Raw genomic sequence first — 21,002 nt, forward strand, 5'->3', positions numbered from 1 at the left:
AAGTGCCATCCTATTTTTCTCAAAGAGTTCTCTTGCAATTTGATGTTCTGTGTAGCAAAATCTCATACAAATGGGTTCTTTTTTCCACATTATTTCTTGAGACAATGGTATCTGACATTAATGTGTTTGGTTCTCTTGTGTTGGACCGGGTTCTTTGCCATGTTAAGAGTGGCTTCAACTGTTGAGAGAACCACTGGGTTGTGTTTCCTTGTACCCCAAGAGATTAAGCATGATCCAATATAATGAGCCATTCCAGATGTGCTCTTCTTGACCATCAGATAACCTTGTTTCTTTCAAACTGGTGCAGTTCCTCTTGCATTGTTGTAATCCAGTCAGCATCCTTCAAGGCTTCTTTGATATTCTTGGGTTCAATCTGGGATAGAAATACAGAGAGGACTAGGGAATTTCTGGATTTTGATCTTGTCTGAATCCAGCCTCAGGGGGGGTGATTATGTTATCAAGTAGATGGGAGCTTTTGTGTTTCCATTTGAGGACTGAAGTTTGATTAGTAGTGGAACTGGGTAAATTAAGTGGATTTCTCTGCACTCCTTTTTCTGCTACTTATGGAGTGGCTTGCGACGCATCTCCAACTCTTCCTTCAGCTTCAGTAGTAGTAATTGAAGTACCAGGTTCCTCTTGAGAAGTGGAAGAAGATGTTGCATTGTCTTCACCTGTCTCCTTCATTTGACTCATCCTATCAGCTTGACCATTTGAAACATCAGATATTTCCCTAGGAACCAAAAGTGGTTCATTATCTAGAACATCAATGTTTCCTTCCTTGTTAGAGGAAGGTGTCTCGTTGAATAGCACATGAACACTTTCTTTCACACATTGTGTCCTTTTTTTGTAGGCTTTGTAGACTTTGCCTTGAGAGGAATATCCCAGAAGGATTCCTTCATTGCTTTTTGCATCAAACTTCCCAAGTTGGTCCTTCCCGTTGTTGAGAACATAGCAATTGCATCCAAAGATTCTCAAATAAGTTATCTTTGGTTTTCTTCCATTGAGCAGCTCATGGGCAAATTTGGTTTAGGAGGGACCTGATCATACACCTGTTCACCAAGTAGCAAGCAGTGTTTATTGCTTCTATTAGAGATTTTTGGCGATTCCAGTGTCAATGATCATTGTCCGTGCCATGTCTTCCAGAGTTCAGTTCTTTCTTTCACAAACACCATTTTGCTGTGTAGTCCTTGGCATTGAGAAGTTGTGAGTGATTCCATTTTCATTACAAAGCTCATCAAATTTGGCGTTGTCAAATTCTGTCCCGTGGTCAGATCTGATGCATGCTACCTTCAATTCCATCTTCACGTGGATCTTCTCGACAAAGTCAAAAATACTTCGAAAGTCTCACTCTGTGTTCTAAGAACCAGTGACCAGGTGAATCTTGAATTTGGCAGACCACGAACCAGGTCCTTCTAAATTAATTTATTCAGAGGTGAGAAGCTTGCATTACCCAATATTCTATGCCAAAATTCTGCATCATTAACAACTACCTTCAAGCAGTTCATATCACCCGCTTGTAAAGATTCAAAGTCAGCAACGTAGATGTTCTTGTATCTTTTGGCTACTAAGACCACTTCGTCGGTTACCAGATTGGTAATTGTGCACACTTTTGATACGAACTCTACTTTGTTCCCTTTATCACAAATTTGAAAAACACTCAAGAGAAACACTCAAGAGACTGCACTTCTGGCCATCCACATAGTACACGTCCTCAATTGAGAGTGAAAGAGCCTTTCCAACTTTTCCAACACCGAGAATGTACCCTCCTTTTTTTTGATTTCCAAAGGATACATTCCCTCCCTGCAGGGCTTTCAGTGAGAGAGAGTTCATGGTGTTTCCAGTCATGTGTTACTGTCTATTATCCATTGCAGTCCGCTTCCTCTCACTGTTCCCTGCACATGTGAATTATGGGTTAGATTTAGGAACCCAAACTAGTTTGGGTCCCTTGTAATGAGAAAAGGGATGAATAAGAGCTTTTCTAGTCCATGCAGGCAATATTCTTTTCTTGCGAGTGGTACCTGGTCCCTCTTTAGTAGTCACTTTTTCAGTAAACAATTTATTTTTCTGAACAGATTGAACCCTGGCCTGGAAATCTTCTTTGAAGTGCCCATTGTTCCCACAGTGGGTACAAAGCCAGTTATTAGAACCGTGACGTACTTGCTGTGAGGGTTGCAAGGAGTTTTCTCCTTTTGAAACCCGAATCCCTGCCTGTTTCCACTATTGTTGATGTACATGGCAGTGACAGCATCTGAGGACCAGGTCCATTTGAGAGATTTCTCAAGATCAATTTTACTTTCTTCAATTTAGCTTGAAGCTGCCTATTTTTCTCGAGTTCACCACATAGACTAGTTTTAACATCATTTAATTCATTTTCAAGCTTGATGTGTGACTCACTAGCTACTTCTTTCCCTTTCTCAATACTTGCAGACCTAAGTTCTGATTTGATTCCCTCAATAATTTCCTCTAGGTCAGTGATTATCACCAAAAAGTCATCCCTCTCTTGCTCAGTAGCTGCAATTTTCTCATCTAGAGTGTGTTTTTCATTGCTAAAGCTTTCTATGGTTTCCTTCAAATCAACAACCACTACCATCAAGTCATCTCTTTCATTTTTCTACACTATTTATATTTTCATTCAAAGCTTCCTTTCTTTTTCAAGATTAGCTATGGTCTCATTTAGATCAACTACACAGATCACCAGATCATCTCTCGATTGTTCAGCATCTCCTAGCTCTATGGTCAAGATATCCTTATCATTAATAAGGCTATAATATGCATCAATTAGAATATTTACTAATGACATTAATTTCTTAGAAGAGTAAGACTTCAGATTTCTCTTAACATCCCTGAAATTTACCTCATCATTTTCGTCCTCTTCATCATCGTCAGACTGAGCCATCAGCGCAATAGTGAGTCATATTTCATTGCTTCAGCTTCCACTGCCATCATGGAGCTGTTTTCTGCATCTGGTTCCCCCTCTGATTCACTGGAGGAGTCTCCCCAAGTAGCAAGAGCGTGCCTCACAACATTGACAGCTGTACTTTTTTGGCTGAATCGATTGTCAGGAATCGAGTTCCTTTTTGCTGCTTTGTCAGAGTTTTGTTTGTAATGCTCCTGTTTTAGAGGTGGGCAGTCTTTGATGAAATGCCCTGGCTTTCCGCACTTGTGACAAAGATCATTGTTTCTTGGTTTGCTTGTACTACCTCTCTTAGGTATAACACCATTTCTTCGAACCATCTTTTGAAATCTTTTAGTGAGATAGGCCATATCACTATCTTCTTCACTTGAGTCATTGTTTTCAGCCTTGAGCACCAGGTTCTTCTCCTTCTTCGGCTCTCTTCTTTCACTGTCTTTCTTCTTTTTCATCTCGTATGTCTTCAGATTTCCAGTAAGCTCATCCATGGTTAGAGTCTGTAGATCTTTAGCTTCAGTGATAGCATTCACCTTACTCTCCCAAGAGCCAGGTAGAACACTGAGAACCTTCCTTACAAACATGTTTCTGGGAATAACATCTCCAAGTGAATGAAGCTCATTTATGATAGATGTGAATCTAGTGTGCATATCTTGTATAGACTCATCATCCTTCATCCTGAAGAGCTCATACTCGGTAGTGAGCATGTCAATCTTGGACTGTTTAACCTGAGTAGTTCCTTCATGTGCCGTTTGCTATGCTTCCCATATTTCCTTAGCAGAATCACATGCTGAGATTCTATTGTACTCATCAGGTCCTATACCACATACCAAGATTTTCTTGGCGCGAAAGTTCTTTTCTACATCTTTTCTGTCAATACCACTGTACTCTTTTCTGTTTTTCGGCACCATTGGTCCAGTTTCTCCAAGCTTCTTGATAGGAAGATGTGGACCATCACAAATGACGTCCCACAGCTCTGAGTCTTCTGCCATTATAGAATCATGCATACAAGTCTTCCACCAGCCGTAATACTGACCATTGAATCTAGGGGGTCTGTAGGTTGATTGTCCTTCCTCAAAGTTAGGTGGAGCAGCCATTGAGATCCTTTCTAGGTGTTAACCTTTTAGAAAGAACTTACTCTGATACCAATTGTTAGTTTATAATGAATCCACCAAACTATAGAGTACCTGGTCCTCTATGAGTTTCCACTGAGAATACTAATTCAAACAGTAAGTAAATGAGACATGGGATTTTTATGTGGAAAAATCCCAACTCAAGGGGACAAAAACCATGACTTAAACTTGTAAGCTTTCAACTTCACTAACTTGTAAACACACTATTACAAGCCACTTTGTAATGACTCTATTACAAAGACTTCAACTCAACTAACTTGTGATACACTTACCGTAAGCCACTTTGTCACTCACTAGTTACAAAGACTTTAACTCAACTAACTTGTGATAAACTTACCACAAGCCACTTTGTCACTCAAACTCTAGTCACAACACACAAACTCAGAAGGTTTATGATTTTGAGTTTCCTAAAACAAAGCTTCTAAGAAAGCAAGATAGGAGTTACAATGAAGAACAAACAACAAGAATACAACTCAACTACGGACACACATAGATTCATTGTGGAACTGATCCTTAGTGGAGTTGTCTTCTTGTTCTTGATACACTTGTGACTTCAATGCTGGATCAGATCTTTCGTTCTTGAGAGAATATCACTAAATGCTCAAGTGAGTATCTTGTGCCTTGCACCAGGTTGTTATACTACCAAAGACATACCATGGATGATGTCATGTCTTGGTAGGTATACGCCTCTTCCCAATGAAAAATGACTGCTGCACTATCGCGTGTACAGTTGCAGGCAGTTGCTTTCCAGCTGTATAGTTGACTTGTACTTCTGTCAGAGAACACCCAGGGATCAGGTCCCTGTCTTGTTCCTCTTTTCTCTTTATTTGCAGCAGTTCATATTGGCTGGAGTTCAGGCTGGACTTCCTTCATTTGTAATGTGTACCGAGTGTGTCAGGTTCCCTATTCGGTTCTGGACAGTAAGTATGTTAGATCATCAAAACATATGGTAAAGACATTGAAAACCCATTAATACATACCTCACATAGGCCGACAATAACATTCCTGATCACAATACCTGCCCAAAATCAATTCCTACACCGGCCACTAACCTCATATTCAATAGGAACCCGTTTCAAACCTCCACAACACTGACGATAATACAAGAACCACGAAAACCTCATGACTAACACCCGAATCAACAAGCCACAACTAACACCACCGGGCACAAACCCCACAAGGCTAAAATTTAAGAGCACAAAACGAAAATGACTGGATAGGTAAGGAGAAACACATAAGAGAAACATCAACAAGCTCGACAAGCAAAATTTTCTATCAGTACTAGCCTACAAAACAATATAACAAGAAAGAATTAAAGCATGTAAACAATCACAAGGATCTCATACTGATATAACTTCCACCGCGTTACACCGCCCGGTTCAAACACATCAAATCACATGAAATCACGAGGGTCCCGCCCTCAACTCAGAATCACAAGTAGGGTATACATCAACTAGCTGGAACCTCTCACTAGATCAATCCCATCATTAAAATTACAACACGTGCTGGTTCCCACACTGGTGGAGCATAAAACAAATCACAGCTCGTAGCCAAAATACTCAGAAATCACCTCAAGCCTACCGCAATGGACAATAGGAATTTACAGCTAGTCTCATAACTCTCAATAATGAATAAAACAGACGATAGGCACGGCTATCACTCATAGAACCTCCCAACAGGGTGACACATAAACAGAGTGCAAATCATGAAACGCACCCATATGTGGAGCAACAAATAGGGAACTCATCCCGACAAGCAGAACTGTAATGAACTACAGATAGTGCTCCTCTATAACAAATCAAAATCATACCTGAATGACATCATCTGTTGCAACAGCCTTAAGCCTACTATATTAAACACATCAACGAGTCGGGCCTCCCCCTCTTGGGCGCCCTCTACTACCCTGAATACCTCGCTGTGGCACATCGGCCCGAAGTCTGGGACAATCTCTAACCATATGGCTAGTATCTCCACACTCAAAGCAACCTCTCTGCTGACGAGGCTGTGGGAACTGTGCGGTACGGGTACTCCAAGACCATGAACATCTGAATCACCATGTGAAGCCTGAAGCGCAAACTGAAGTGGCTGACCCACAAAGCCTCTACCATGCCGTACCCTGCCTCCATAATAAGGACCAGTATATCTCCCCAGTCTACGAGGCTCCCTCGCCTCCCTGTACTCCCTCTCTTGAGCTCGCCTGACCTCTCCCTCATGGCCACGCCTGAGCTCTCTCTCCTCTTGCTCTCGAGCCAGCATGACCTCCACCCTCCTAGCAATACTCACGGTCTGCTGATACGAAATATCTATCTCCAACTCCCAGGCAATGCTAGTCCTGATACTGGGATGGAGTCCCTCAATAAACCGGCGGACTCTCTCCCAAATAGTAGAAACCAAGGTCGATGCATGTCTGGCCAAATCACAAAATCTGATGGCGTACTCTGATACTGACATAGTGCCCTGGCGGAGCTGCTCAAACTCACGCGCCATGCATCCCGAAGGGACTGAGGTACGAACTCTCTCAGGAACATCTCTGAAAACTGAACCCATGTAAGTGAAACTGACTCGGCCGGGCTACCCAACTCATATGGCCGCCACCACTGATAAGCCGCTCCCCTAAACTGGAACGTGGCAAAAGCAACTCTACTCGACTCAACCATACCCATAGTGCGGAGAATGCGATGGCACTCCTCCAGAAAACCCTGTGCACTCTCTGAAGCCAAACCACTGAATGTAGGAGGGTCGTATTTCTTGAACCTTGCAAGTCTAAGTTGCTCTTCTTCAGATGTTGCTGCCCTGACTACGGGCTGAACTAGGACCACAGGTTGTGCCGCCACGACACCTGGAACCTGACCAACATGAACTCGCTACTCTGGGGTATGGGCGGCGGGAGTCTGAGTCCCTCCCCCAATCTGTGAAGTAGCTGGGGCAACCGGAATCAACCCCGCATGAGGCAAGGTACCAAACATGCTCAGAAACTGTGCTAAGGTCTCCTGAAGTCCGGGGGTAACAGCAGGCGCCTCCGGTACCTGCCCCCCAACTGGAGCTACTGGCGGCTCCTCAACAGCTACTCTGGTGGGTGCTCTAGCTGTGGCACGTACTCCTCGTCGGCCTCTACCTCTGCCTCCAGTGGCACCACTTCGGGAGAAGCGTCGTCGGTAACTGCAACGCGTGTCCTCACCATCTGTGAGTGAATGGAATGATAAAAGTTCAGGCACCGAGATCAATAAACTCGCACGATAGGAATGAAAGAAGTGAGATTGTCCTAATAGTTCTGTAGCCTCTCGAAGATAAGTACAGACGTCTCCGTACCGATCCGCAAGACTCCACTAAACTCGCTTATGACTCGTAGCACCTATGAAACTAGGGCTCTGATACCAACTTGTCACGACCCAATTTCCCCTCCGTTGGGTTTCGTGATGGCACCTAGTCTTAAGGACAAGGTAAGCCTAATATTAAATGAAACTACAACAACATCTAAATGACATCTAATAAATTTTAAATACAAAATCTTTTTAAGCTTTACAACCCCAAAACCGGTATACAAGTCATAAGCTCTACAGAGTTTCGCTAGAACTTTTAAACACAACTGTATGGAAATAAGTACAACAATGTGAATATAAAATAGGAAGGTGACTCCGAAGCCTGCGAACGCATCGGTAGGTTTACCTTGAGTCTCCTCAGCAACGGCCCTCACAGCTACAAACGAACAACACATGGGTCTGCACAACACAAATGTGCAGAAGAGTAGCATGAGCGCACCACAGCGGTGCCCAGTAAGTATCAAGACTAACCTCGGTAGAGTAGTGACGAGGAACAGTCAAGACACCTACTGGTCCAATAAACTGTACAAATAAAAGCATAGGAACAACGGAACATGATGTATATGTAAAGGCTACACGATTTGGTTAACAATACAAACATCACAATATGGAAGAAAATAACAAGTGACAACGGAAACACCGTAATAATGACATAATAGAGTGAGCAGAACACAAACCAAGATCCTAAATCACAATTGAAGTAAAGGCAAGTAATAACTCAGAAACTACGACAGTTTTCACATCAGGTCTTAGCCAACAACTCCACGAAGTTCCGAACCTCGAACAGAATTATCGCTCACGGGTCTCAATGCCTGAACCCTAACACTTGGCATACTGTGCCCTCATTACACCCCATGATCATACTGACAACTCACTGATTAACTAGAGCCAATCTCACACATATGACAAGAAAACGAGGGTGTAAAATTTATACTTGACATTATCAGGAGAGTTTCTTAACCACTAGGAGTGTTTAACTATGTGTATACTTGTGCAAGTGTTCTAACATAGATCATTCCAGCTAAGAGCGTAAGAAAAAGGACGGATAGCACATAAGGCATTTTCTCACAACTTTCACGAGGTAAAACTCATACAGGTAAACGTACCATAACACAACATCAACAACAAGAATGCCCCCAGGCCATCACAAAGTATCACAATCAATCCCTGACATAGCCCATCTTGTCTCGCCACGTGTGCAATAATAACATAATAAGTACCTACCTTGTTTCGCCGCACGTGCATCATAATGTTCCCACCTTGTCTCGCCGCATGCGTAACCCACATATAAATATATATATATATATATATATATATATATATATATATATATATATATATATATATATATATATATATATATATATATATCCCGCCTTATCACGCCGCATGTGTAATATATATCAATAGTAACAATAGCATGACAAAAACCTCGTGCAACCCCATAACAACAACCACACGACAGAGACCTCGTGCAACTCTATAACAACAACCGCACGAAAAAAACCTCGTGCACCAACACAACCAGTACAACAACGACAATGACAGTAATACAAAGTACAGCGAGTGAATCCACTCCAAAACTTTATGTCACAAGGGAAACGATAGAAATAGTTCACAAGGAATAACCACAGTAAGGAAAATGAAGGGGAATAAAGGGAACAGTTCAACAAAAGGGGAAATTAACATGTAGTAACGACCCATAATATACAAGCAATAACAAGGAAATAAACACGAGTCCAGTAGTCCCAAACAAAGGCAAGTCAACAAAGGTATAGGTTATCTAAACTCCCTTTAAGGTTGGAAGGTTACGAGGATATTCGAAAATCCAGTTAAGGAAAGGTGATCTTAGCTTCACTTAAAACTAGACAATTATAGGGGGGATGATAACAAATCTCAAATAACACAGGCAGTTATTAAAAGGTTACATGACAATAGGAGGGACAAAATTCTTCAGTTAAATAAAAAAGGATGACAATTAGGCAATAAGAATGATTCATGAAACAATTAATTCCAATTAAGCATGTAGAGACGAAACTAGTAAGCAGGAATGCAGTCATATCAAGAATAAGTCCATACATAGTGAATATAAGAACCTAAGAACCCTAAAAGGCCAATTCCCCACAAATAAGTCCGAGTATGCACTCGTCACCTCGCGTACACGAACTACAATCAACACAGAAGACTCAAATCCTAAGGGGAAGTCCCCCACGCAAGGTTAGGCAAGATATTTACCTCAAAGACGACAGACCGATACTCTAAAATGCACTTCTTGGGTGAAAAGACCTCCGGACGGCTCAATTCCAACCAAAATAACTTTCAAAGCATAAATAAAACACATAAGAAACTATTCCGGATCATAAAGTCTCAATCTTTAACAAATTTCAAAAATTGGTCCAAAAGTCGTCCCCCGGGCCCGCACCTCGGAACCCGACAAATTTTACAAAATCCGAATACCCATTCCAATATGAGTTCAACCACACAAAAATTATCAAATTCCGATACCATTTGGTCCCTCAAATCACGATTTTTCATTTTTGAAATTTTCTTCAAAAACTCACAATTTCCTCAACCCAAAACACAATTTAAATGATAAAAAAAAAAGATAAAATCATGGAATATATTAAATTCTAGGTGGAGAACACTTACCCAATCGATTCGTGTGAAAAACCCTCAAAGAATCGCTCAAAACCGAGCTCCACAAGTCAAGATATGAATAAAATGGTCTAACCCTCGATTTTGGAATATATTATGTCTGCCCAGACATTTGTGCATCACGAACGCGAAAGGACAATCACGTTCGCGAAGAAGAAAAATGCAGCTGCCAAGAAAAGCCCATCGTGAACGCGAGCTAAGGGACGCGAACGCGGAGAGTAAGGAACTGAAGCTTTCGCGAATGCGGGGAGAGCGAACGCGAAGAATACATAGCCACCAGCCCCTAGCTCTTAATTCTACTACGCGAACGCGATGAAGTGGCTGCGAACGCGAAGAAGGAGAAAGGCAAACCTTCGCGAACGTGAGAGGTTAAACGCGAAGAATAATAAATTCCTCCTCCAAGATTACTCTTCGCGAACGCGGAGGAGCAGACACGAACGCGAAGGAGAAAACCAGCTGACAGATATCAACAGTCCAAAAATAGGGAAAAATGAACCGTAGCCTACCTGGAACACACCTGAGGCCCCCGCAACCCTATCTAAACACACAAACAAGTCATATAACCTGACACGGACTTGCTCGAGGTCTCAAGTCACATCAAACAATGTCGAAACGACGAATCACGCCATGAATCGAACTTAGGAACTCGCAGCAAAACTTATCAAATCAACCTGGAATGACGCCAAATTTTGTAGACAAGTCCCAAATGACAAGATGGAGTTGTTCCAACTCTCGGAATTGCATTCCGACCCCGATATTGCAATAGTCAACTATGGATCAAACTTCTCCATTTTCTAAACATCAACTTTCCCAACTTTCACCGATTTGTCTCAAATTACTCTACGGACCTTCAAAATCCAAATCCGGACGTGCGCCTAAGTCGAAAATCACCTTACAAAGCTGTTAAGATCATCTAAAACCTATTCCAGAGCCGTTTACTCCAAAATGCAATTCCGGTCAAATTCTCACCGCTTAAGCTTCCAAAACTAGATTCCTTCTCCCAATTCGACTCTGAATCATCCGTTTACTGAATTCAACCATGCAGGCAAGTCGATACTCATATTATGAAGTTGTTCCAAACCATACGCTGCTGAACGGAGCTTGATTTCTCAAAATGACTGGCCGGGTCGTTACACTACAATGGAATGCATTGCAATCAGAACTTAATCCTTGGATAATTTGAGCACATTTCATAAATTAAATGTCTAAAGTGGAGTGCACTACAATCAGAAGCAGGCATATAACCAAGTACTCTAGTAGTTAAATTGAATAATCATTGAATTTCGATTCCACAACTACAGTAATTCTTACTATTGTACTTCTTCTTATTGCTTCTTTCTTCTTTTTGATGTTGTTGCTTAGTTAAAGCGATGTACTATCAGTTTTAACTTTCATTTATAGATTTATTGAACTATATTGAGGAAGTTTTCTCAATCTTGGAGAAGATTGATTTAGAGCAGATCCCTCCTTCAAATAAAAAGCTGCAAAAACTATGCCAATATTTTCCCAAAATCATTTGGCATTGAGGAATAATATAAAAGAGATAGAGTTGACAATCAACCTGGAAACTTTAATTTAATTCAACAAGCTATAGATTCTTGCTTCACAAATATAGTGTCACGCCCTGAACCTGGGGGGCGAGACCGGCACCAGATATCTTACTTAACCGAGTACCAACGTAACATATCTTTCTTATTGTGCTTTCATTGGCAAATGGTCCAAACGAGCCGTCATGGGCTAACCAGAATAAACATAGGGGAATACTCAACATAGGATGACCCAACCTAATATAAAAACTTATACATGTGATATACGGGCCTATAAGGCCAACATGATCATTTGTAAACTCAAAACATAGGCCGGCAAGGCCATATAAGCATTCGTATACATGACATCTGTCTACAAGCCTCTTAGAATACACACTTAAAATAGAGGTCAGGACAGGGCCCCGCCATACCAAACAATACGTGTCTAAATCATACTGACCAAACAAGCAACTCCGGAGCAAATGGAGCACACCAACATCTTCCGCTGAGCTGATAGCCTACTTGGAGGATTCTCGACCTGTCTATCGGGACTTGCAGGCATGAAACACAGCTTCCCCAGGCAAAAGGGACGTCACTACGAATAATGTACTGAGTATGTAAGGCACATAAATAAGTACATAAAAGACATGGAAGAAATATAGAGTAAATGACTCAACCTGTAAGTCTGGATAACTCTGTAAATCATGAAATACTTATAATGTCTTGCATATGCGTATGAATGTCATATCGTGCATAGGTACATGTGTTCATAACATCATCAAGCCTCTGAGGGCATCCCATCATATCATCTCGGCCACTATGGGCAAAATCATCAACGTATACTAGCTGATCAGGTGGTGGTGTGTATATAACGTTGTAACCTTTTCCCATATCGCATAAATATATAATATACATATATACACGTATATAATGCCATCTGGTCATGGGTCAATGTACATATATAAATGAATTCAATGCATGAGAAGTACGCCAATAAAATCTTTCGGCGTGTCATAAGACCATTATGCCTTTGATTTATATCATGAAGTAAATTTTATCAACTTACATATTTTCTGAGACCCATGAACAGATGAAAGAATAATAGAACACATGGAGAATCAAGAATATAGCCACCTCTAACACTTCTATGAATAGAGTCATTAATGGAAGTTGTGTATTTTCTCATTTCGTTCTTGTTGTATAGATCATGCCAAAGAAAGAAGGGATAGACTTAACATACCTGAGTCGATTCTCTTGACAATCCCTCTAACACCCGTTAATTGCGACAAAACACGTGACGGCAAGATCGAAGTAGTAAAAAATCCGTATGATATTCTTGAGAAAGACTGCACCGTACTCCTTTATAATTGCAAAATCTCACACTGCGTAAGATGCTACGAAATCTTGTGGAATTTCCATGAAATCATGTTGAATTTGTTGAAACTGCTAAGTTTCCCCATGTTACCAGGTTAGAGAAGTCTTATTTTTGAGTTGAATTTTTGAAGACTAACGTTATTGATGAAAGACTTCTTAAGGCTTAAGATGCCTTATGATGTGGCCCCACTTTAGGAATAATTTTGCCCAAAATCCCTTAAGGTGACACCTATCTTAAATGACTAATGAGTCATTAATTAGAATAGGAAGGGATTGCCACGTTTTTATACTTTCAACTCATCCAAAAGACCTTAGTCTTTACCCGAAGACTTTAATTAATCCATCGCTAATTATTAATTAACTAGGTAATGTCCCATTACCCAATAATTAATCAAATACCCACATAATTAAGAATCATCTCCACTTATATAAAATACTACTCACTTTTAACATACCTTATACACCTTAATATCATGGTCATGTGGTACCTTGTATGGCACTAGTCCATAAATACCGAGTATTTTAGCTCGGGCCGTATTTTATCCCAACATGTCAAACATGGACGAAAATTCATTTTTTTTGACTTGCTTCCCCTTTCACCTTCACGAATTTACTCATCACTTGTTTGAAATAAAATAATACTTATAATCTCAAAATAATCTCATTTACGTCATACGACGAAACTTTAACATACGAAAATGCGGGATGTAATATCTCAGTCCATCAATTTACTTATGACGTACTTTAACGTACGAAAATATGGGGTGTAACATATAGCTGCTTGTTTCGAACTTCTATATCGATGCAATAAAGGCCTAATATATTTTTATGCTCATAAACTTTGAGTATAGATATATAGTTATTATTTCCTTTCTAGTCTCTCAATGTGGTATGATCGTAATGCTCTTAAAACTTCAACACGACATATAATGAATACTATTGTAAAGCTTTATGGTAAGCTCTACCCTATGTCAAGTGGCAAATGAATTCTCACCCCTACTGAGAAGTATGAATGTTGCCAAAGCTGAAATCAATAACTGCACCCTTCCCAAAAGGCCATAAGATCCCTGCCAAATAGATGAAATGAAGTTAATCGCCATTACACTTTATCTAGCACAACCCTTTACTTGGCTAAAAAAATTAATCAATTTTGAGGTTTCATCACATCATAAAGCACATGTTTGCAATATTAAAATCATATAGGATCCATGCATCTTTCAACACTATCTTTTCACGCTTTGTGCAGTTCAATCATCTCCTACTATGCCAATAATACTTCAAGGAACCAACTTTGTTGAATATTAACCTTGAGAGTGTCTACTTTCATGAAACATATCAAAAAACTAAGAAGTCAAAAATCAAAGAACTGAAACAAACTTTTGGATCTCAAACCTTCTTTATGCTTTCGAGATTGAAAGATGCAACATACATTAAAAATAATAGAATTACCTCCGTAACTTATTTCTATATATTTGGTTGAATCATTTCCTTCTTTCAACTTTGCAAATCGTACATGATTTGACCAAGCCGTTTACCTTCGTTTTCAAAAAATAGATCATGTTTTCACAAAAGAAAAATAAAATAGATATTGCTTTGTTTTTAATTTTTGTGATAAGAGTAGAGGCAGAGAAATATGACCTTCTTCACATGTTGTTCACTCTGATCAACTTTTCCCCTTTGTTGCTCCTCTAACCCTCTTTCTTCAAACCTGAAAAAAAGAAGCAAGTGATTCCACTCTAGCTATTTAATTAGCTTCGTTTCAAGGAAACGACGGCAAGCATCTAATGTACATGCATCAACCTATAAAGATTGATTTAGATTTTGGAACTCCCAATGTTACGTAAATGCATAAACAATTGTGCACAAAACTATTTTTTGCTGATACTAATTTAATTGTTGATGCCTGCCAATGGAAACCCAAAGCCACAGGTTTTCATAAATCCACATACAATAGGTTTCAGAATGTGAAAATGGGAGATTCAAATATCTTATACTACTGAACATCAACACTTAATATTATTAATCAATGGTCCACTAATAGAAGAAGCCAACATGATTATGAACACACCTTTGAGCTGCAAGATGCGATTATATGGAATAGATCAATAGACTTGCAAAGTGCAGACAAGAATATTTCTACTTATTAAATAGGTTTATAGTGCTACATCATAGCATCTTGACATATCATTTCAACTTTGTGGCAGCAAATGTGGTACCCTATCAAAATAAAATTTCAAGTTTTTAACAGATAATTCTCCGTAAGGAACAATACAATAAAATGTGCTCACCCCCTGAAGTAGGATTTACGAAGAACACATTTTTCTCCGTTTAATTTCCTATGGGGCCAGAAGCCGAAGAGAAGTATCAATTTTCCATTAATCTATAAGATAAGATATGCGACAAAGAAAGCAGTTTTAGTTCAATCAATTACGTTTCAGAAGAATATACAAAATGGTGAAAAAGATAAATAATATCTATTTTAGATTTCATAAGACTTTCCGAGAAAAAATTACAACAAAATTCCTGGGCATGGGTCTCCATTGGTCAAACAAAGCTTACAGTATCCCCAATATTTTTATCATATCAATCTCGACCTCGTCTATCATCTCCGTCAAAGAAGTGAAAAAGTCAAATCTTACGGTTGCAACATAATACGGATTCTTCTTGAGTTGAGGATCCGAGTGGTATTCTTTAAAGGATAAGAGAAAACTTAGAAGAAAATAAATTTATGAAAAGCGGGAGAATACAGGGACCAACAACAGCAACAACCACCAAAGTCAAAATCTAGTGCATGCAACATGATTACAAACCAAATACCAAATGAAGCAGCAAACATTGACAAATATCTAACCAATTGAAAAAAAATCAACAAAACGGAACCCAAAATTTAGGAAAAAAATGCAGTATAAACTAACCTCACTTGCAAATAATCAACTGGGTTTTCGTTGGATTTCTTTTTCACATTTATGTTCGACGTCAAATTTGATAATTTTCAAGTTGTCAATGGAGAATTTGGCAGAGAACTTTTGGAGTTTTCTTTTGTTTGATAGAGAGAACAAGATTTTCGACACTTTTTGGTGGAAGAGACGGTTGCAGAACCTATTACTATAAACTTGGAAAGAGAGTGATTACTAAAGAGGGCTCAAGCTTGCCTTAATTTACCGAAACCTTAAGGGGCAACTTAAGTAATAAACGACAGAACCAAGAGCAAATTGGAAAAAGCGGCACAATAGCTAGTCTTAACGCCAAAAATACCCTTGGTCGTACTTGCAAACCTTTACTTATTATATAGTTAAAGACGAAATGGTAGTTTCTTGGATCAGTTAATAAGTGTTAACTTTCATATTTCGTTTAAACGAACAATGTCTGGCAGTCTGAAGTTCTTGCAGTTACCTCTTCAAGAATAGACAACTCTTAGAACTGGTAACAACAGTCACTTGCTTAAATATATAAGAACGGAGTATAAAAGCTCTATACGAATCTTTACATTGAAAATTGTGAACTAGATTCGTCGGCATTATCAGGAAAATTTATGTATTTATTAGCAAAATATTATTACAAAGAGCCTTCACTGCTTCAAATCAAGCTTTTGAAGCTAAGTTTGCTATTGGGAGTCAGGCATGCATATACCACTTCACTCATGTGCAGAATCTTAGCTTGAGTCTACCTTCACACACCTTTGTTACTCTTTAGGAGACGCCCGCCTCAGAACAATTACCCAACTCGCAGCGTCCCACTCCCCCCAAATGAGTTGTGTAGTCATTAGGCATTCTTAGATGAAAGAGTGATCTTTTAGGAAGTAACTTGGGAAAAACTTGTTGGTCGTGGATTAGTTTGCTTATATATGTGGTGTGACGACTCGACTCGTCGTCTCATGTATTACAGCCCCGTTTCCCCCATTTACTGCTTCTTCATATTTCATTATCAGCAACGAGTGAGTTATAGTTGAATTGAATTGGTTTGGATAGGAAATGAGACACTTAGTCTCTTTAAGGAAGGCTTAAGTTGGAAAGGTCAACCGGACGTTGACTTATGAGTTAGAAGTCTCGGATGTGATTTCCGGTGATTCGGTTAGCTTCGGGAAGTGATTTGTGACTTAGAAGTGCGATCGGAATTGATTTTGGAGGCCCGGTGTAGAACTAGGCTTGAATTGGCGAAGTTAGTATTTTGGCGAATACCGGTTGGTAGGTGAGATTTTGATCCGAGGGTCGGAATGGAATTCCGAGAGTTGCTGTAGCTTCGATATGTGATTTGCGATGTGTGTGCGAAATTTCAGATCATTCGGACGTCGTTTGGTTGGGTTTTTGATCGAATGAGTAATTCGGAAGTTTTTAAGAAACTTAGGCTTTGAGGATAATTGAGGATTTTGATGTTAACGATAGTGTTTTGATGGTTCGAGCGAGTTTGAATAAGGTAATAGATCATGTATGTGCTTTTGGTTGAGGTCCCGGGGGCCTCGGGGTGAATTCAGGTGGTTAAACGGAGAATTCGGAGTTTGTTGCATGTTTGAAGTTTGTTGGTTCTGTCATTTCCGCATCTGCGGAAAAGGGACCGCATAAGCGGTTCCGCAGATGCGGCGTATTGGTCGCAGAAGCGGTCCTTGAGGGACCAGGGTTTTCCGCAGAAGCGGACATGGATCCGCAAATGCGGCGACCGCATAAGCGGTCCGGGGGAATTTAAGTGAGATCGCAGAAGCGATTGTTTGGTCGCACACGCGGTGACCGCAGGTGCGGCATATTAACCGCAGAAGCGGAAAAACGGTCTGGGTTTAAGTGAACAGTGGTTCACGAATTGGAAAGAGAAGAAAAATATTTTGGACTTCAGCTTAGGCAGTTTCTTGGGCGATTTTGAAGAGAATTCGAAGGGGCTTCATCAGGTATGAACTATTGGACTCGGATTATGTTTATATAGTGTAAAATCATGGATTGAACACTGAAATTTAAGGGATTATATGCTAAAAAATGGAGGTTAGGGCTTGAAACTTAAGAGAGCTTAAATTGATGATTTAAGGGGCCAAATGGACTCCGATTCTTGTGAATTTGATATGTATGGACTCGTGGCGAGACGAGGAATCCGGTAATGTGAATTTTGTAATTTTTCGAGAAGCGGGCCCGGGGCTCGGGTTTTGCTAGTTTCGAGATTTCTGCTATTTCTTTGCTGTTTTCGATTGGGTATTATTTCCTTGGCATATTGTAATGTATTCGCTCTGATTTTGGTTAGATTCGACGCGCGTGGAGGCCGATTCGAGGGGCAAAGGCGTCGCAAGCTAGAGATTTCACCGGTTCGAGGTGAGTAATACTTGTATATGATATCCTGAGGGTTTGAAACCCCGGATTTGCACATCAAAGTGCTGTATTGTGGTGACTTGCACGCCAGGTATGAGCGTGGGGTAGAGCACCGTTGGGGATTGTGACTTGGTCTGTCCCGGTTGTTGATTTTACTGCGTAATTGACTGAAACCTACTTGATGCTATCGTGATTTGGGTTGATTGCCATGTTTTGGGCTTCGTGCCGATTATTTGAATCCTTTAGGGATTATTATCACTGTTTTCATGAAACTTAGCATGTTAAATGACTTCAGTCCTAGTTAAACACTATTTTGAAATGTGCAGTCATATTGCTAAAAGTTCAAAGACTTAAATTGCATTTTTCTGATGTTTTGAGTTAAAAGCTATCACTTGACATTGCCCGAGTGGCTCATTTGCATTGACCTGGACTGAATATGGATCGGGCTGCACGCCGCAGCGATACTATGATGATATTGCGCTTGGGCTGTAGGAGCCCCTCCGGAGTCTGAACCCCCACAGTGAGCGCGGGTACCCAAATGGATCGGGTTGCACGCCGCAGCGGTCTTGTGCATTGCATTGCATTCATGCATTGTTTTCCTGTTCGTACTACGTGGCATGACATTCAGCACTCGCATATCATTGGCATCCATGCTGTTCTTGCACTGCGTACCAGATACCCTGGTGTTATTTGTTAATAGAGTGTTGTGCCCGAGGGGCTAACTTATGTGCGGACTTGCACTATTTGATAACGCATTCATATGCTTGACTGGTCGAAAAGGATATTTTCAAAAGAGGTTTTTAAACCGAGCCAAATATTTTCTAAAGGATTTTTCACGGTCTTACTGATTTCTAAAAAGGGTTGTACTGTCCTATATAGCATGATGGAGTGCTCTTACGTGATTTCTTGCCTCTCAGTTATTATTTATTCTTATTACCACTGAGTTGAAAGTACTCACTTTACTCCCTGCACCTCGCGTGCAGTTGCAGGTATTGTTTACCTGGTAGCGGGTGATTAGCGGACTGAAGGTAATACTAATGTAGCTGAGCAAGGTGACCGCCAGCGTTCGCGGCACCGGACTTCATCTTTTGGATTCCAGATTTCATTTTATATATATATGACCCTGTAGTTGTGTTCCTACTTCTTAGATGCTCGTGACTTGTGACACCCCGGTCGGGTTATGTGGGGTTGAAAATACTTATTATTATGGCCGTTAAGTTGTATTATTCTATTCACTTATGTTTAGTAACTGTTAAAGAAATGATTTGGGTAAGTTGGCTGGCCTTGTCTTCACGAGAGGCGACATCACGATCGGGTATGGGAATTGGGTCGTGACAAGTTGGTATCAGAGCCTAGGTTACTAGGTCTCACGAGTCATGAGCAGGTTTAGTAGAGTCTCGTGGATTGATACGGAGACGTCTGTATTTATCCTCGAGAGGCTGCAGAACCTTTAGGAAAACTTCCCATTCTTGGAATTCTTATCGTGCGTACTTGATTCAGCTTGAGATATAACTCTTGAAATTCCTTCCACACATCTGTATGCGCACGTGAGCGCTCAGTATTATATGTGCCTTGATGATTTGTGATTCCCCGATCGAGGGGTAGGATGTGATCTTCGTGAGTATGTTGGGCCAGTCTGGAGGACTTGAGGCCGGATCCTTGCCTATGGCTTGAGCACCGAGGTGCTGATTGTGTGAGCAAGTGTTTTGAACTTATATGTTCAGTATTGCCCCTATTAGCCGGAATGCGGTTTGGTATTCACGTGAGGAGTATGTTAGTACTGCGAGATGTATATATATGACTTAGAAGTGACGAGGAAAGGCTACTGGATGATAGATGAACTATTAAGTGTTTGATTTTCATTGTGATTAGATGTGTAACCTCGAGTTATGGGCGCGTGAAGAACATTGTCGTACCTCTTAGTTGGGAAGTGAAGTGCATTGCATGCGGCGGTATGAGTTCGGACTCAGGAAGACTAATGACTGAGTAACGTATATGATGGTGAAAGGTATGCTGAAGTACTAAATTAAGGCGAAGCAGGGGTCATCTCCTGCGGAGTGTTCTTGAGTGGTATGGTCCTTACGTGTATGTTAGAAGATCTCATGTGTAATTGAAGGGTATGTGTTGAAATTTAAAAATTCGGGTCGCTTACGAGGATTGTAGAGGATTTCAGTACTAGATGATCTGTGTTTTCACAAACTTGTAGATGATTTTAGTTTAATCTCACTATGACATTGTGGCATCATTAGAGTAAAAGTGTTATGAGTTGTTAAGTGTGTCTTGATATATGGCTTCGAGCCAAGTTGGGGAGGTTGCTGTTGATTAGCTGATTGCACGGTTATGTGCTATGTTGGTTACGTCTTGAGGTATGCTGGCGAATCGGTTCTAGTTGCAGAAATTGAGCCGAGGATGGGCGAGTGAAGCAAAATTTTGACAAAGGTTATATTATGTTCCATAGGGTATGAGAATTACGGAATGTCTAGAGTTGTTGTTGGTAGAGGATGCTCGGTGCATAGAGCAGGAAGTGCTTGGTTGTATTGGGATGAGAGTCTCATTTTACGGTATCGGAGTGCCAATAAAGCACGAGTGGTTCTGTTCGTTAAATTAGGTAAATTGCAGATGAATAAGAGTGAATGACTCTCGAGAATGGTTTTAATGTGTTCAAGAATCTACATGTAACACTCAGGTGTTTTAAGGTGGTGCATGTGACTAAAGACAGTGTTTCAATAGAAAATGTCAAGATTTGTGGTATTTTGATGTTGATCATGGGATCCTATGTGTCGGTACCTGGAAAGTAAAGG

The sequence above is a fragment of the Nicotiana attenuata genome, chromosome 7 (genome assembly GCF_001879085.1).
Source record: "Nicotiana attenuata strain UT chromosome 7, NIATTr2, whole genome shotgun sequence".
NCBI lineage: Eukaryota > Viridiplantae > Streptophyta > Magnoliopsida > Solanales > Solanaceae > Nicotiana > Nicotiana attenuata.